At 39.2% G+C, this 16,837-nt stretch overlaps 1 protein-coding gene across 1 annotated transcript in view; it reads right to left on the bottom strand.

Moving 5' to 3' along the window:
• Nucleotides 1-16,153, bottom strand: part of fam222aa (family with sequence similarity 222 member Aa) — a 370,821-nt gene extending 354,668 nt beyond the window's left edge. The window contains exons 1-3 of the mRNA XM_072587898.1: nt 16,096-16,153; nt 14,505-14,640; nt 7,082-7,130 (exon numbers count right to left, since the gene is read on the bottom strand). The gene's annotated coding sequence lies outside the window, so the exon portion shown is untranslated. The remainder of the gene's footprint in view (nt 1-7,081; nt 7,131-14,504; nt 14,641-16,095) is intronic.
• Nucleotides 16,154-16,837: the final 684 nt, after the last annotated feature.

Genomic DNA, 16,837 nt, shown 5'->3' with positions numbered 1-16,837 from the left:
CGAAACGTCGATTTTATTGCTCCTCGGCTGCTGCCTGAACTGCTGTGCTTTTCCATCACCACTAATCCAGAACCTGGTTTCCAGCATCTGCAGTTATTGTTTTTACCTTATTTTCCATGACTCCCGGCTGCAAGTGAAGTTACTGCATCAGTATCACTGAGGATGAAGAAAGCATTAAGCTTGATTGTGAGCACACCCACAATTAAATAACTTGCCAACATTCTCTGATTAATCATTTACGCACTATGAAAAGCATCCATTTGGACAAAGTATTGACTTGTGAGATACACAAGTGAAATTATTTACCAGAAACAGTCAGCGCTACCAGGAGATGAGGGGATATAGCAGATTTTTAAAATAAATTGTTGTTGAGTTGGTGGGAAGAAAGTAAAGGAAGATAAAATATAAAGCAAAGCAATGAACAAAATTAATTGGAAGACAACAAAGGAAAAATGTACAATTCCTCTCCTCCAGATCACCTCCCTTTCTCTGACTCAGCTTTCACGTTCCAAGGCAATACATGAATCACAAATGAATGACAGGTCATCTGATCTTCTTCTCGGTCTCCCCCAGGGGAGAGTGACTTGTCTCTTGCAAGAGGTTGACAGCTTCCATAGACTACTTTCCAACAGTGCTGTGGCTAAGAGTGGGGTTCAGTGCCTGGGCGAATGCAGGACAAATTCTGAGGCTCTGTTACATATATTGACCTAATAACTAGAAAAACCTGATAACTTCAAAAGGACTCTGAGGTAATCTTTATGATTTTGTTTTTAAATTCACTCATGGGATGTGAGCATCTCTGGCTGGGCCAGCATTTATTGTCAACAACCACATTACTCCATGAGTCTTATGAAGGCCAGACCAAGTAAGCAGGTCTTGCCTAAAGTACACCAGTGGACCAGATGGGTTTTAGAACAATAAGTAGTAGTTTCATGATTGTCATTAGGCTAGCTTTTTATTTCATGTTTTTATTGAATTCAAATTTTGCTATCTGCCATTGTGGGATTCAAACTAATGGCCCCAGAACATTATCCTAGGGTTCTAGATTACTAATCCAAAGATTATCACTTCTCCATGCGTAAAATGGAACATGAACTTGTTACAACTTCCAGTATAAAAGCCTGACATTTGGATCCTTGTATTATAGGAAACAAAAACAATTAATTACAATTTTAATTAGTTGTAAGATGAGGAATTGCTGAAGGATAGTAAATATTAATTTTGTAGGAGGTCAAGATAATCTGAAAGGTCCTGTAGATGTGTTTACACTGTATTTAGTACAATCTAAGACTGGACAACATATTCCTTAGAGCTACTTTTCCTCTGTTAGCATGGCTCCACTGAAGACAAATATAAAAAAAAACCCACTTGTACAGTAAACCTTTGATAAAGTAACACTTGTGGGGTGCATACAACTTTGAAGAATTTGTTGGTCCAATATCTTTCAAGACAAAAGCGAATTTAATTTAGAAATTAGAACATTATTAGCCATTCAACCCCTTGAGCCTGCTCTGCTATTCAATAAGGTCATGATTGATCCATTGTGGCCCCAAGTGCATTTTCCTATCTGTTGCCCAAAACACTTGACCCCTTGTCTATCAAATCCAACTCAGCCATTTTATATCCAATGCCCAAGCTCCACAGACACAGAATTCTACAGACTAATGTGCAATTCTACAAATATATAAGAACATAAGAATTAGGAGCAGGAATAGGCTATCTGGCCCTTTGAGGCTACTCCACCATTCAATAAGATCATGGCTGATCTTTTTTATGGCCTTAGCTCCACTTATCCACCCTCTCACTATAACCCTTAATTTCTTTACTGTTCAAAAAATTGTCTATCTTAGCTTTAAAAGCATTTACTGAAGAAACCTCAACTGTTTCACTGGGAAAGGAATTCCATAGATTCACAACACTCTGGGTGAAAAAGTTCCTTATCAATTCAGTCCTAAGTCTGCTCCCTCTAATCTTGAGGCTATGCCCTTTTGTCCTAGTTTAACCTGCCAGTGGAAACATCCTCTCCACTTCTACCTTAGCTATCCCCTTCATAATTTTATATGTTTCTATAAGATCCCCCCTCATTCTTCTAAATTCCAATGAATATAATCCCACTCTACTCGGTTTCTCCTCATAAGCCAACTCAATTCGAGAATTGACCCAGGCAACCTTCTCTGCACCCCCTCTCATGTCTGTAAATCCTTTCTCAAGTAAGGAGACCAAAACTGCACACAGTACTCCAGTTGTGACCTCACCAGCACACTATACTGCAACATAACCTCCCTGCTTTTAAACTCAATCCCTTCAGCAATGAAGGACAATATTCCATTTGCCTTCTTAATTACCCATTACACCTGCAGACCAATCATCTGTGATTCTTTCACAAGAACACCCAGGTCCTTCTGCATAGCAGCATACTGAAACGTTTTACCATTCAAGTAATAGTCCTTTTTACTGTTATTCCTACCAAAATGGATGACTTCACATCTATTGACATTGTACTCCATCTGCCAGACCTTTGCCCACTCACATAAACTATCTGTATGTCTTTGCAAAGTTTCAGAGTCCTCTGCACACTTTGCTCTACTGCTCCTCTTAGAGTCATCCACAAACTGTGACACACAACGTGTGGACCCCAACTCCAAATTATCTATGTAAATTGTGAATAATTGCAGTCTCGACACTGATCCCTGAGGCACACCACTAGTCACTGATTGACAGCCAGAAAAGCACAAATTTATCCCCACTCTTTGCTTCCTGTAACGGCTTGCATCTTTATCTGATGCAGAAGCCTTTTGTGTGGCACCTCGTCAAATGCCATTTGGAATTCTAGATACACCACAACTACTGGGCCCCTGTTGTCCACTGTGCTTGTAATGTCTTCAAGAATTCCAGTAGATTAATTAAGCATAACCTGCGCTTCATGAACCCATGCTGTCTGCCCAATGGGACAATTTCCATCTAGATGCCTTGCTATTTCTTCCTTGATAATGGACTCAAACATTTTCCTCACTTCAGAAGTTAAGCTAACCAGTCTAAAATTCCCCATTCTTTTGTCTACCTCTCTTTTTAAACAGAGGCATCACATTTGCTGTTTTCCAATCTGTTGGAACTGCCCCAGAGTCCATTGAATTTTGGAAAATTGCCACAAGTGTATTTACTATTTCTCCCGCCATGTGTTTGGTACCTTGGGATGCATTCCATCAGGGCCAGGAGACTTGTCTACCCTTAACTCCATTAGCTTGTCCAACACTACCTCCTTTGTGATAATGATTGTTTCCAGGTCCTCATCGACCTTTGTTTCTTTGTTAATTATTGGCATGTTATTAGTGTCCTCCACTGTGAAGACTGACACAAAATACCTGTTCAATATCTCAGCCATTTCCTCATATCCCATTACTAAATCCCTCTTCTCATCTTCTAAAGGACCAATGTTTACTTTAACCACTCTTTTTGCCAGCTGTCTTTATATTCTGAGCTAGTTTATTCTCATAATCTGTCTTACTTTTCTTTACAGCTCTTTGTGGCTTTCTATTAACCTTTAAAACTTTCCAGATCTTTTAGTTTCCCACTGATCTTGGCCACTTTTTATGCCTTTCAATCTGATAGACTTCCTTATTTCCTTAGACACCCATGGCAGATTACCCCTTTTCCTATAGTCTTTCTTTTTCACTGGTATATACTTTTGCTGAGCACTGTGAAAAACTGCTTTGAATGTCCTCCACAGTAAAGATAAAACTCACAGAGCTCGGGGATCACAGCCTAGTCTGCAGGGAGCAGTTGGAAGGTGGAACAGCGGCAGGACAGTAAGTATAAAACTCGGTGCACATTGTAGCTGTGAAAAATACTGTAGTGACATCACAGGGATGCTGTGTCCTTATTGGCTGGTATGAAATCTGTACTAAATTTGAAAAAGAATATGGCAAAGAAGTAATAAGAAATTCATTAATTCATTTATATTAATTAATAAAGTAAGTATCTAAGTAGAGTTGGCTGGGTAGGTGATGTGCTGTAGTTGTATGATGTGAAAGTGTGCTGATCCCTTTGTGAACTGCAGTGACCACATCTGCAGCAAGTGTTGGTTACTGGTGAAACTCTGGCTCAGAATTGATGAGCTGGAAATCTAAGCTTCAAAGACTGCAGCACATCCAGGAGGAGGAAACGTACCTGGACACTTTGTTTCAGGAGGCAATCACACCTGGTAGATTAAGTACTTCAAATTCAGGCAGTGATCAGGGACAGTAGGTGTGATTCCAAATTGAGGTAGGTCGGTGGATCCTGAGTTCAGGAACAGAGGAGCTCAGCTCTTGACCTTGTCCAAAAGGTATGAAGTACTTACTGCCTGTGTGGATGAGGAAAAGGGCTGGAGGGAGGATGAGCCAGTTGACCATGGCACAGTGGTACAGGAGGCCATTCAAGAGTAGGGAGCAAAACACAAGTGGTAGTTGTAGGGGATTCTATGATTAGGGGAATTGAAAACATCCTTTGTAAGCAAGATTGAGAGTCCTGCATGGGCAAAGCAATATTTGGTATGCAGATGGAGGATTTGGATAGATTACATTGAGATTTGCAATGGTTGTACCCTTTCATTTGGGATTTTAACTCACCACATCTGGTAATTTATGAACTTCAACCTTTTATATTACGTCCCCCCCAACAACTCAGCAAGCTTAAACAACCCCTAATGCTAGCAGCACTGGAACCAGGTCACCTTCACTTTGATGTTAACTGTAGGAATGTTTGAAACTGGTGATATGCCTACAGGCAGAGATGCACATTTAGGATTTGTAATAGTTTTCATTTTTGTAGCTTATATTTACACATTTCTTATTTCTGACATAATTATGGCTGGTTTTAGACTGAAATATCTATGGTAGCAAAATGGGGAATATTTGTTCACTTCAGGGTGAACAAGTTCCCTTGTCCTTTTTTATTGTACCAATCAGAGTTTAAAATCCTACTGATGCCTCAAGATTGTGACTGCCTATTGCCACAATCACTCATACTCTTTAGTTATCCTTCCCACCCAGAGCTAAAATTAAACCTTTTTTCAAATTAATTGTATTCTTTCAAAATTGCCCCAGAAAGCATACTGCTAAAAGATGCACACAATTCAGATTGCAGAAAATGCAGAGTGTAATGAGCTCAGAACTGAAGAGCTAATAATTGGAAATACACTAATTTAACCAGGTTAAATAAATTATTCTGTCCATAGGAATGTCTGTCTCTGCTTCTTGATTAATCCTATCATTGTTGATGGCCACACTATTCCCACAAGGTTTTGTTTTCTTCAGAACATTTCTTGCTCATCTCTTATGCTCAATCCTACATAATCATTGAAATCTCCTGTGTCTACTGATTTTAATCAGTTATTCTCGCCTATCCAGCCCCCCCTATTTAAATTCCAGACAACATCTAAGTAGGGAGGGAGGAGCTTTCTTTTTAATTCACATACCCCTTTGATTGATCGCAACAAGGTTAATTTATGGAAGCCTTCCTCTCAGACCAAAATTAAGAATGGATGTAAACATATTGGAGGCAGTTCAGAGAAGGTATACAGATTAATACATGGAATGAATGGACTGTTTTATAAGGATTGATTGGGTAGCCTGGGCTTGTACAGGAGTTTAGGGTGACCTGATTGAAGTGTTTGAGATTCTGCACAGTCTTGATAAGGTAGACATGGAAAGGATGTTTCCTCTTGTGGGTAAGCCCAGAACTAGGGGCATTTTTATTAAAATTCAGGGTTGCCTTTTCAGGAAAGAGATGAAGAGAATTTTCTTCTCTCAGCTGGACACTCCGCTTTGGAAATTACTGCCTCAGAAGGTGGTAGTGGTTGGGTCATTGAATATCTTTAAAACAGATTAGGATAGATTCTTATTAGAAAGGCGAACCCAAGGATTATCAGAGGTATTTGGGAATGTGCAATCCAAAACACAAAGAGTTCAGCCATAATCTACTGAATGGTGGTGTAGGCTTGATGGGGCTGAATGGTCCACACTTGCCCCTATTTCATATATTTACATGTTATCTTTTTAAAAGAGGCAATTAACAAAGAGTTAATGGTTGTGTATATTTATTGGTTACTAAACATAAAAAGACAGAAATTAGGAAAAAGAAGTGTCAAAAAATAGATAAAAGCTAAAAAATGGATTAGTCTCTCTGAATGGTTTGTGAAGAATAGATGAGAGAACATTGATAGTTGAACACTTGATTTCAGAATTCTTGGCAATTAGTTAAAATCCTTTTGATGATGATGATTAGTTGGTAGCACTCAGGGCATTACCCCATCTCCCATCTGCATCTACCTTTTGCCTTCCCAGCTACCTTCTGCCCAGCCCCACCCCCACCCTCCTATTTACCTCCCAGCCCCCTTCTTCCCCCAAACATTCCTGATGAAAGGCTTATGCCTGAAACGTTGACTCACCCTTTCTTGGATGCTGCCTGACCTGCTGTGCTTTTCCAGCGTCATACTTTTTGACTCTGACACTGCAGCATCTGCAGTCCTCACTTTCTCCTAACACTCAGAGCAAGTCGAGAAGGAAACTCCTGTTTTCTTCTGACTAGCTTGTTAGCTATCTGGCTTCCTGTACTCAGAGCAAAAAGTGATTTTTACCTGCGATGCAGATGTGACTAATGGGTAGCTCATTGACTGTGACTGTCATATTATATTAGTGCTTGAAGCTTGGCTGATACACATGAACTTAAGTTCACTAGCACATCTTCTCTCACTAGCAAACCCAGACCAGGGAGCAGTCAGTTTTTTAACTCTTTGTTTTGTATACACCTGGAAGGACAAAACATGAAAAAAGTCTGCAAGAGGTGATTATCTGCTGAGGATAGGTGCAGATAGCCAGCCCTTCATTATCCTGCTCCTCAGATGCTGCCTGACTTGCTGTGCTTTTCCAGCACCACTCTAATCTTGACTCTAATCTCTAGCATCTGCAGTACCTACTTCAGCCTAGCCCCTCATTATGTCTTCCAGTAATGTCTGTCTATCTGTTTGAGGTTTCCTGATATCCTACAGATGCAATATTCTATGAATCCCATACAGAACTTTGACAAACAGCACTGTACTTACATCTCCAGTCTCTTTTTGGTGGTAGCAGTCCTCTTCTAAAAAAATACATCTGGAATTAAACATTTTGGATTTTGATCCGTTGTCATGACAAATAAACAAAAATTGGGTTAATCCACTAATAACAGGCTTCAAATTCAGCCAAACTTGTAGGATGGCTCTCACTATACTCTAATAATATTACTGAAATATTGTTCTTCATCACTGAAATTGAATCGGCATAAAATTTACTTCTATAAATTTAGTTGAATATTTATTTTAGATCAATTGAGGATTGATTTATTTCAGCTTAGTGTGTTGCATGAGGTCCAATTATTATCTTATCACATTCACCTTGGTAGTCAAAATGGAAAAGCAGAATGTTTTTTAAAGATGTGAAGCTTGTAAATGTTGATGTTCAAATGTATTTGAATGTGTTCAGACCAGGAAACAAAACGTTAGCACATGGATAGAATAAACAGTTAGGAAGGTCTTTATTCCAAACACATGAAGGCCTAGAATAAGAAAGACTTGCTATAATTATACTGGGATTTGGTAAGATTACACTTACAGTAGGGTGTGAAGTTTTGGTTTCTTTAAGGAAAGATAAACTTGCATTGGTGATTATTTACAAGGTTAGACCCTGGGATCATAGGGTTATCCTATGATGAGAAGCCGAGTAAATTGGGTCTATACACCTTGAGTTTAGGAGAACAATCTAATTGAGAAATACAAGATTATGAATGGTCATGTCAGAATAGATATTGAACATGGTGGTGGATCCAATCACAAGCTGAAGTACCAGTGGCAAAGACCTGTGGCCATTTCCATGAGATCTGTTAGGAAGCAGCTTGCTGACTGTTGTCATCAGACTTTCTGACTCTTCCGGGGTAATTTGTGCCACATTTGCTAGTGAAGTGCAAATGCCCCACTGACAAGATTTGATGGCGAATCAGGAGCCAATAACTCTCCAGCACTGACAGTGTCAGTGGGAGTAGAAAGCCATGAAGATGATGGTCATTCTTGGAAGTCCTAAGTGAAGTTGAGTGGGCCAGGATCACCCATAGCTAATCAGGATCCTGATGATGGGGTGTGTTCCTGCTGACTTGTATCTTGTCAATGGGTGGGTCCTACCATTAGGCAGAGGATGCCCCATGACATGACCCCTGCCTACGATTAGTTGAATACCAGCAGTTTCAGGATTAGGCCCTTATATTTCCTTAGGCGAGAATGCTATCCTCCAACTTCTCACTCCAGACCTAGATGGGAGAAGTTGGAAAAGCAATTGGGTCTCTAACCCACACCTTCCACTCCATTATTTGGCACCTCCCATTTCTAAGCCCAACTCTGATGGAAACATCAAATTCTGACTGTTATTTCCCTTCGTTAGGGTCTGCAGATGGTAGTGGTGCAGACCCAGGATATGGACTGCGATAAGGAGAAATTGCTTCACTCAAAGTTTCGAATCCTTTGGAATTCTCTAACCCAGAGTGTTGTGAATACAGCATTGTTAATATATTTAAGACTGAAATAGACAGATTTTTGCTCTGTTAGAGAATTAAATTATATGAGGAGCAGGGTTAAGCGGATATGGTCCACTCTGCATCAACTTTTGTTTATATAATAATTGCTTTTAATGCAGGACATGTGTGCTCTGGTGATGGTGCAGAGGAACATGATAGCAGGCTGATATCAATCTGTATCTTTCTCAATTACTATGACAAGCTCCAGGAATCAGCATATGCAGAAATGCAACTTTAGTGGTGAAAATCATGATGACATTGAAAACAGTAATTGCTTGAAGTGAATAAGTATAGTAGGACTACAAATAAATGCATAAGCAAAGATTATGTTCCACAAAGTAATTAGCTCTTTTTGTGGACTATTGTCACCCCCTGCAACAAACTGTTAATACATAAGTTACCAGGGTTTCTGCTTCTAAATTTGACAGTACATGCATTTCTGCCTATTATAGTTGAAGCATTCTGCTCATTGCTGAACACTTTATCAGCTCTGAAAATGGCACATGGGTATACAGAAATAAGGCAGGATATGTGATCTGATCACAGCTTGAATTCTGATGTCTGTTTTGCTGCTGCAGACTTTTCAATTATTTCACTGAAAATAACTAATGCCTTAACATCACAAAGCATATCACTAAGTGGGAAAACAGACTTTCTGTTTTAAATTTCTGATGCACAACTGAAAAAATTCCAGTTTCAACCTTGACTATCCAGTCTAAAACTGGACAGTGTACTGCTCTACTGTTAGTGCTGAGAGTCAATTAACAATACTTTTTAAACAAATGGATGAGTTAAAATAGGATTTCGTATATTAGAGAGCTGAAGAGTGATTATTCCACTATGCTCTTTTTTGCAAACACTATGCTTTACACTTACAAACATTTTAATCAATAATCATATCAAATCTCATTTTTCAGTCTTCCCTGATTGAGATCATAAGCTCATTGTGTGAGAAGTATGCAAAAAACTAATGTGTTCCACTGCATACTTTCTACATTATAGTGCTCATGGTCAAAACTACCCATCTCTGTCAGAAATCCAATCTCGTATTCAAAAAAGCACCACTGGTTCTTCAACGTTTCAACATTTGCTCATGGTAAGTGTCAGTCAAACCCTTCAGCAGTAAATTGGAGAGGAGGTGCAGGCCTCTTTTCACAATATCAGTACTCTACAAGATGCTCGAGAAAATTGCGCAATTCTCTATGATTGCTATAATTACCTGACACTACTGTACAAATTGATCAGTCGAGGCAGCCTCATGAGGTCTGGGCTCTCCAGGTTTAATCCACTACTATATACTACTTAAATACAGCAGTCAATATCACCACGGAAACAGAACCAGAAAAGGATACCATCATTTTAAAGTAAACATCACTAGTCTATGGAGTCAGCACAGGACAAGCAGTGACTAGCAGCGATGATCCATTTTTCAGTTGGTTGAAAAGCCTGGATTCGAGGTCTCACAGGTCTTACTTTTACAGGAAGAATGTCTGCAGGTCATCTAGCTCAGGACAGAGTGTATGTAGCAATTGGATTATAGCAGGCATTTTCTATTCGTATTTGGAATATCATAGTGGACTGTACTGCCATCCACCCAGTAACAACTGGTAGCTCAAGGGACATCTGCAGTGCTGGCCACAAGAAAAGAGACCCTGAGGATGGACTATTCTTGCTCACATATATGAGTGATTGTTTTATTGGAAGTGTAGAGTGCCAGGTAGGACAGGGTTGACTATTCCAGTCTATAAATAATGGGTTGAGGAAAGACACTATACTTATCACATTCTTCCAAATATCTCACATAAGATGACTCTCAATTGAAAACCCAATGTCGCACTAGTAGTTCTGAGGACAAAAATAGACTCATCACAATTCCAGCAGTGAATAAGAAAACCTTTAAAAGCCTGACAGGACTGATTGGTTGGCAAGTGGACTCTGATTGATAGAGGTATGTCATGATGAATGAACTTGTTAATGATGATTGACAGTTAATTTGCAGGCTTTGATAAAATTTTTAAATGAGTAGGTAAACACTGATTAGTCAGGGCATTTCTCTGAGAAATGGACCAGATACGATAGAAATACAATATCAAACAGTACAGGAATAGGTCCTTCAGCCCATCATGTTTGTGCTGACTACAATGCTATTCTAAACTACTCCCGTCAGCCTGCATATGGTCCATGTACCTCTATTCTTTGACTGTTTATGTCTGTCCAAATATCTCTTAAATGTTGTTAATGTATCTGCTTCTATCCCCAAGCATCTACCATGCTCTGTATAAAAAGCTTGCCTCACACATCTGCTTTAAACTTCCTTCCTCTCACCTTAAACATGATTGAGTTAAAACGGGCACAATTCATATACATGTTCTTTCTGTCTGAAAAGAACAGGGCCTTCTGTTTTAATATATGTAGATTCCAGTATATATAAGTGTACATACTGCGAACACGATGGAAAATCTTAATTCTTCGCATAACAAGGATTATACACCAAATGTTTTGGCAGTTGTGGAACTGCATCAAATGTTGGGCACTGCATTGTAAGTTTTGCAACTGCAGACTGGTTGAATATTGAATGTTGATTGAATGTCTGGAAAAGTTGCGAGCCTAATGGCCAATCTGGATGTATTTGGTAGCACATCTAATAAATTAACTAGAATAGTCATCCTTAATATGCATGATTATATTAACAAGATGTACATCATTCTTATTAACAGGTCCAAACTTGTACCCATTAGCTATTCAGCATGACTGCACAGTCTGACTTGAAAACAAACTAAAAAAGTGTTTGCTGGACTTGTGTAAGAGCAAACAGCTGCCAGGTGATGTACATGAGAGGCTTTGTTCCCATGGCTCACTGCATCTACATTTCTACAAGCTGCCCAAGATACGCAAAAATGATATCCCTTTATGCTCTATCTTATGTATGACTGGTTCTACAAAACATAAACTGGCCCAATTTAGTGAACTGCAATTACCAGTTTTGAGCAAATTGTTCACTGACATGATGAAAAATTCCTTCACATTTGTGAAGACCATACAGGACTGCATGTCATTAGTAATGCAGGGTCCATGTGCTTATTAGCCTATTCACAGCACCATATCATGGCAATCTAGATCCAGCACCATTGCGTGCAGTAGTGCAAATAAATTACACTGACTACTAAATAAAAATTGTCGGTCAGGTACACAGATTCCTGAAGAAGGGCTCATGCCTGAAACGTCGATTCTCCTGTTCCTTGGATGCTGCCTGACCTGCTTTGCTTTTCCAGCGACACATTTTCAGCTCTGATCTCCAGCATCTGCAGTCCTCACTTTCTCCAGGTATACAGATTGTACTGGAAACTACATATATTAATATACAGGACCCATTTCTTTTCAGACAGAAAGACCATGTAGATTTTGTTGAAACTTGACAAAATAGGTCACAGCCATTCACTGATTAATTTCTTAGGGTAATACTCTGACTAATTAGAGTCAACCTGCCAGGTTTAAATTTAAACACAACCTGACAGTTAACTGCCAGATTATTGTTGTTATGTGCATTCTCCGTGGTAATGCTTCTACCAATCACAGCCCACTTGCTAACCAATCAGCACTCTTTTCTCATGCAGTATCAATATCCATTTTCCCCTTTGAATTAGTATTCTTGCAGATTCTCCTGATGAAAACAAGACCAAAAGCTTCAGTAAAATGTGTCCAATACCCTAATGTCATTGTGTCCTATCCATGACCTTTTGTTTGCGTTCCACCCCCTTACCTATCCTGAAGTCCAATTTTGCATGGGTTTTATTTACATTCAACATCCAATATCTCAGAACATTTGGAAATAGCTAGTTATCCTAAACAAACATTTGTATTTAATTCCCACCTGTTTCAACTGGTAACTTCTGTCAGTTTCTGGAAATAACAGCAGAAAATGGGCCAACTGCTGAAGTGGAAGGAGATCTGATATAATAGATCTCACACTCCATTTCTGTCTGAATATTACACAACTGGCAGGAAGCTACTAGAACGGTTGTCTTTGACTTTTGACTCAAAGTCAAAGTCAAACTCTTTGACTTTGTCTTTGACTCTTGTTTTCTCAGATTTCATGACCACTTTAATGTGGTCTATTCAAGTTGTTTGACGAGCTCGACTGTCAACCATGTGACAGTTGTTGCTCTATCACCCTTTTCTTTTATTATTCAACTTCAGTTTAATTCGTTGTCTCACTTTCCTCACAAAGACAGAAGGCAGTTAAATTGGTCTTCGTTGGTCCCACAAAATCAGAAAAGTAATTTGCAGCCCATTTTATATGTTGTTTAATTTCTAACAAAGTCAATGAAAATGTAGATTAGCAGATTGTAAATGGGCAAGCAATTTGTTCTTGCCCAATTCTTGTATTATCAAGAACAAATTTCACCCCTATTAACTCGCCCTGTGGAACATACCTAGGATTGCTGGGCATCACCCATAGACCACACACCATGTGTTAGCCTGATGGTGTTATTTATCAAAGCTTAGTCCAATTCTGTTGTCCTTCGACATTACATTAACATAAGGGCTTTCCAGTGGAATTAATAGATAGAATGTTTCTTTGATTTGTCACCTTCCTAACTTCAGTTCAACTGTATTTAACTGATATAAACCAATATTATTAAATAAGAAGTTTTATTGACAACTGATGTTATCTTATGTCCTATAGTGGTCAGGTTCCATCTCATAATATTTGGTGATCACAGTTGAAAAAGTGCTGCACATGTGAATTAGCATAACTTGAACCTATGCTTTGATCAAATCTACCAAGAAGAAACAGCCAAATTCATCACATGGAGTGAATCAGAAAACCTGTTTTTTCAAAGAAACTTAAAATATTTGACCTCTAACATTCTGCATGTTTGCACTGTAGCTAACTTAAAGAGAAAGGAAAATCAAATTTCCTATAAAAAAATATGATGATCAGGACCACATGTTCGATAAATGGCCTGAAATCGCAGACTTTAAAGTCAAATCCTGACTATTGATTTTGTGTTTGCTTTTCCAATAGTTCTGATGCATCTGCTTCAATAGAGTATGATGAACCTGTCAAACAGGGATGAAAGAAGATGTAGAGGAAATAATTCCCACTTGAGAAATACTCAGGGAAGGAACTCAATAATTTGTGAGCCACAACCACTTTCTTTGGCTGAACCCATAGATTTTGCTTCAAATCAGCTTCATACTAAACAGTTCCTATGCATTTATATGTTGTAGATGATATGCATCACAATGCTAGTGTGATACACCACCTCCACAAGAGGAGGAATAAGTGGTACTACTGCTTTGTTTTCTCTGACTAAACAGTGGTTCAGTGGTTAGCACTGTTGTCTCACTGTGCCAGAGACCTGGGTTCAATTCCACCATTGGGTGAATGTGTGGAGTTTGCACATTCTCCCTGTGTCTATGTGAGTTTGCTCTGGTGTCCTCCCACTGTCCAAAGATGTGCAGGTTTGTGGATTGGCAGTCCTAAATTGCCCGTGTTATCCAGGGATATGCAGGCTGTGTGGGCTAGCATAGGAAATGTGGGATTGCAGGGGTATTATAAGGTGGGGAGAGGTGAATCTGGGTGGGATGCTCTTTGGAGGGTTGGTATGGACTCAATGGGCTGAATGCCCATGTCCACACTGCAGGGATTCTATGAACTAATAAATGTAAAATGATCTGAGACTGTCAGGTTGACTACAAAGGTGTAATTCGATACATCAGAATTATTTGACATAAAAAACATATTGTAGATCTTCTGCCCTCCTATGTGTACCACAACCTGCTGGTCAGAATAACTATTTGGTTCTAAAACTAAAGCAGCAAGATGCTGGAAACACATGGATTTGTCAAGCTCAAGACATGAATAAAGGAAGGTCTTTAAGTGCAGATCCCTCCCAAGATATAATTGAGATGTATACCTGAAACATCTGCTGGTTTGTCCTTATCTCAGTCAACTAAGCCACTCCACTGCTGTATGGAAAATAGTTAGAATCTCCAGTTACTAAATTCAATGCTCAGGTTTGAGGGAGTTGAGATACTGCTCCTGTGTTGAACCTGGTTTGAACAGGATAGAAAATTAAGAACAGTATATAAAGAAAGGCAGAATTACAATGATCCAGCCAGGGAAATTGGTGTCATACTTGCAGAGAACATAGCAGTCATGCTCACCAAAACTATTTTATCTCACCATTGAAGCGGACTTCGTAATATTAACATTTAGTGAAGGATAATAGATTGGAGTAAGTAGACATCCATTTAAATCTGATACAAAAAGATTGTTGACCCTCTGTTCAAGATGTGGGAGGAGTGAATAAACTGTTTTATATAGTGCTAAAGGTATAGGGTAGGTGCCAAAATGGGTTAGCTGCAAGTGAAAGGATGTAAAAGTTATTACCAAGATATTCAGAGGGAATGAAGAGGAAAGGTTTTTTATGGTAAGTTTGTGCCATTGGTGGAAATGGTGGTAAATAATCTGATGATTACAGAATTACTGGCTAGAAATAAGTGAGGAGAAAAGGAACCCTGTCATTGTTATGAAGGAAGGATATATATCCTTTATATATCCTATAGAGCTTTAGGATGCAGTCAGGGTTCTTGTCATTCAGTGGTGAAATGGGAGTAGTAGATATTTATTGAGCTCCATTGTCGAAAGCAGAACCATGAAGCATGTCTGAAACAAACACCCCACCACTCAGTAGTTGCCTATGATCTATTGACTGATTGTAATAAACGTAGTCTAGATTTGTGATGTCATTTGAATGAACCATGATTACTATCAGAAAACAAAGCACACCACTGCACAATGCACTGAGGGAGTGGAGTCTCTTTCTATTCAAAAAGATGCCAGAATGATGATGGGAGGACGCAGGACAACAAGGGTGCAGAATGGGACACCTTCAACCATGAGGAAACCTACAAAATTGGTGAAGCCTTGAGCTCTTCCATCCATTTTATATCTTTGTTCATTGGAAAACATGATACTCATTCCTTCCAACATAAAGCACATTATTCAAATGGCTCATAGAGCACCTTCTGAATACAATGATGCCAAGCAAATTGTAAAATGTCACTAGATGGATGCATTCTAGATGGATGCTGTTTCCTGTTGCATAAAATGTAAGCCTCACAGGCAGTATTGTCCATGCTTTTCTATAAATTTCCAGGTGTGTGTGCAGCAGGTGACATTGCTTGGCAACAGCCTCCTTAGTAAAGTGATGTTCCTCAGTGAAGTTGAGGCCTGAGAGGTGCTCCCTAAAGACCTACTAGAGTGTACATTTGTGCACATTCCTTCCTCCACTCCTCTTGCTATCTCCTCTTACCTACCCCTCCAGTCCCTAAGGCAGACCGAACACGCTACCCACATTACAATAAAACTGTTTTCAAGGCAAATAAAATCAATATGGCACAAGCAAAAACCTAATTCACAAAAGACAATTATGGAATGCCAAGAAAAGGTAAAGAAAAATACCCAACAGTAAATCAGCCGAAAAGGACAAATCAATAACTAACCTGTAGAGTGGCTGAGTCATTTAAATAATGTGGCTGCTGGATCCTTGCTGCCTGTTAGCACCACGGTTTGCTGAATGGGATTATTGTATTACGAATTAGGAAATGGCGCAGATCATTCAACAAAAGGGACCCAAGCCTTTATTTAAACATTGAGCCTTTTCATTACATCCTACTTTCACCCTGGATGCCAGTGGATGAGTCTGATAAACGGTGCTTTCAGTGTCTCAAATACAAATGACCATTCACACACTGCCTACCATTTTGACTACTTAGGCACCCACTGTATGCCTGTATAATCAGCACAACTTTTTTTTTCTGGGTTCAGGTCTTTTCAAGAAGCAGGGTAGTTAAAAACAGAATCCAGCTGGCTGTGGAATTCAGATCTGTATTCTGCTATTTTTTTAACTTTTACAATAAAATTTCAGTGTCAAGAAGTCCTTTAGTTTTGAGCTGCACACACTCAAAGTCAGAAGCAGTTGACCATATTGACTGTTTGCTTATCAGGTGACCTCATGAAAACCATTCAGTACTGGATTCCATTGTCAGCTGTTAGTGATAGAACTCCCCTGAACTATGGTGCATGTTTGTTTGAGCAGGGCTGCTTTGGTGCTCTCTGGAACCATTCTCACTATATGATGTAACCAGCTACTAAACACAGCTCTTTGTTTACTCAAAAAATGAGCTAATAACCTTACAAAATTTATAAAATGAGGATTGTGTGGTTGGTTAACCACATGGCCAA

Source organism: Chiloscyllium punctatum, chromosome 17 (assembly GCF_047496795.1).
Source record: "Chiloscyllium punctatum isolate Juve2018m chromosome 17, sChiPun1.3, whole genome shotgun sequence".
NCBI classification, from domain to species: domain Eukaryota; kingdom Metazoa; phylum Chordata; class Chondrichthyes; order Orectolobiformes; family Hemiscylliidae; genus Chiloscyllium; species Chiloscyllium punctatum.
Note: the sequence above shows the minus strand (reverse complement) of the source record. Positions and strands in the feature narration are given on the sequence as shown.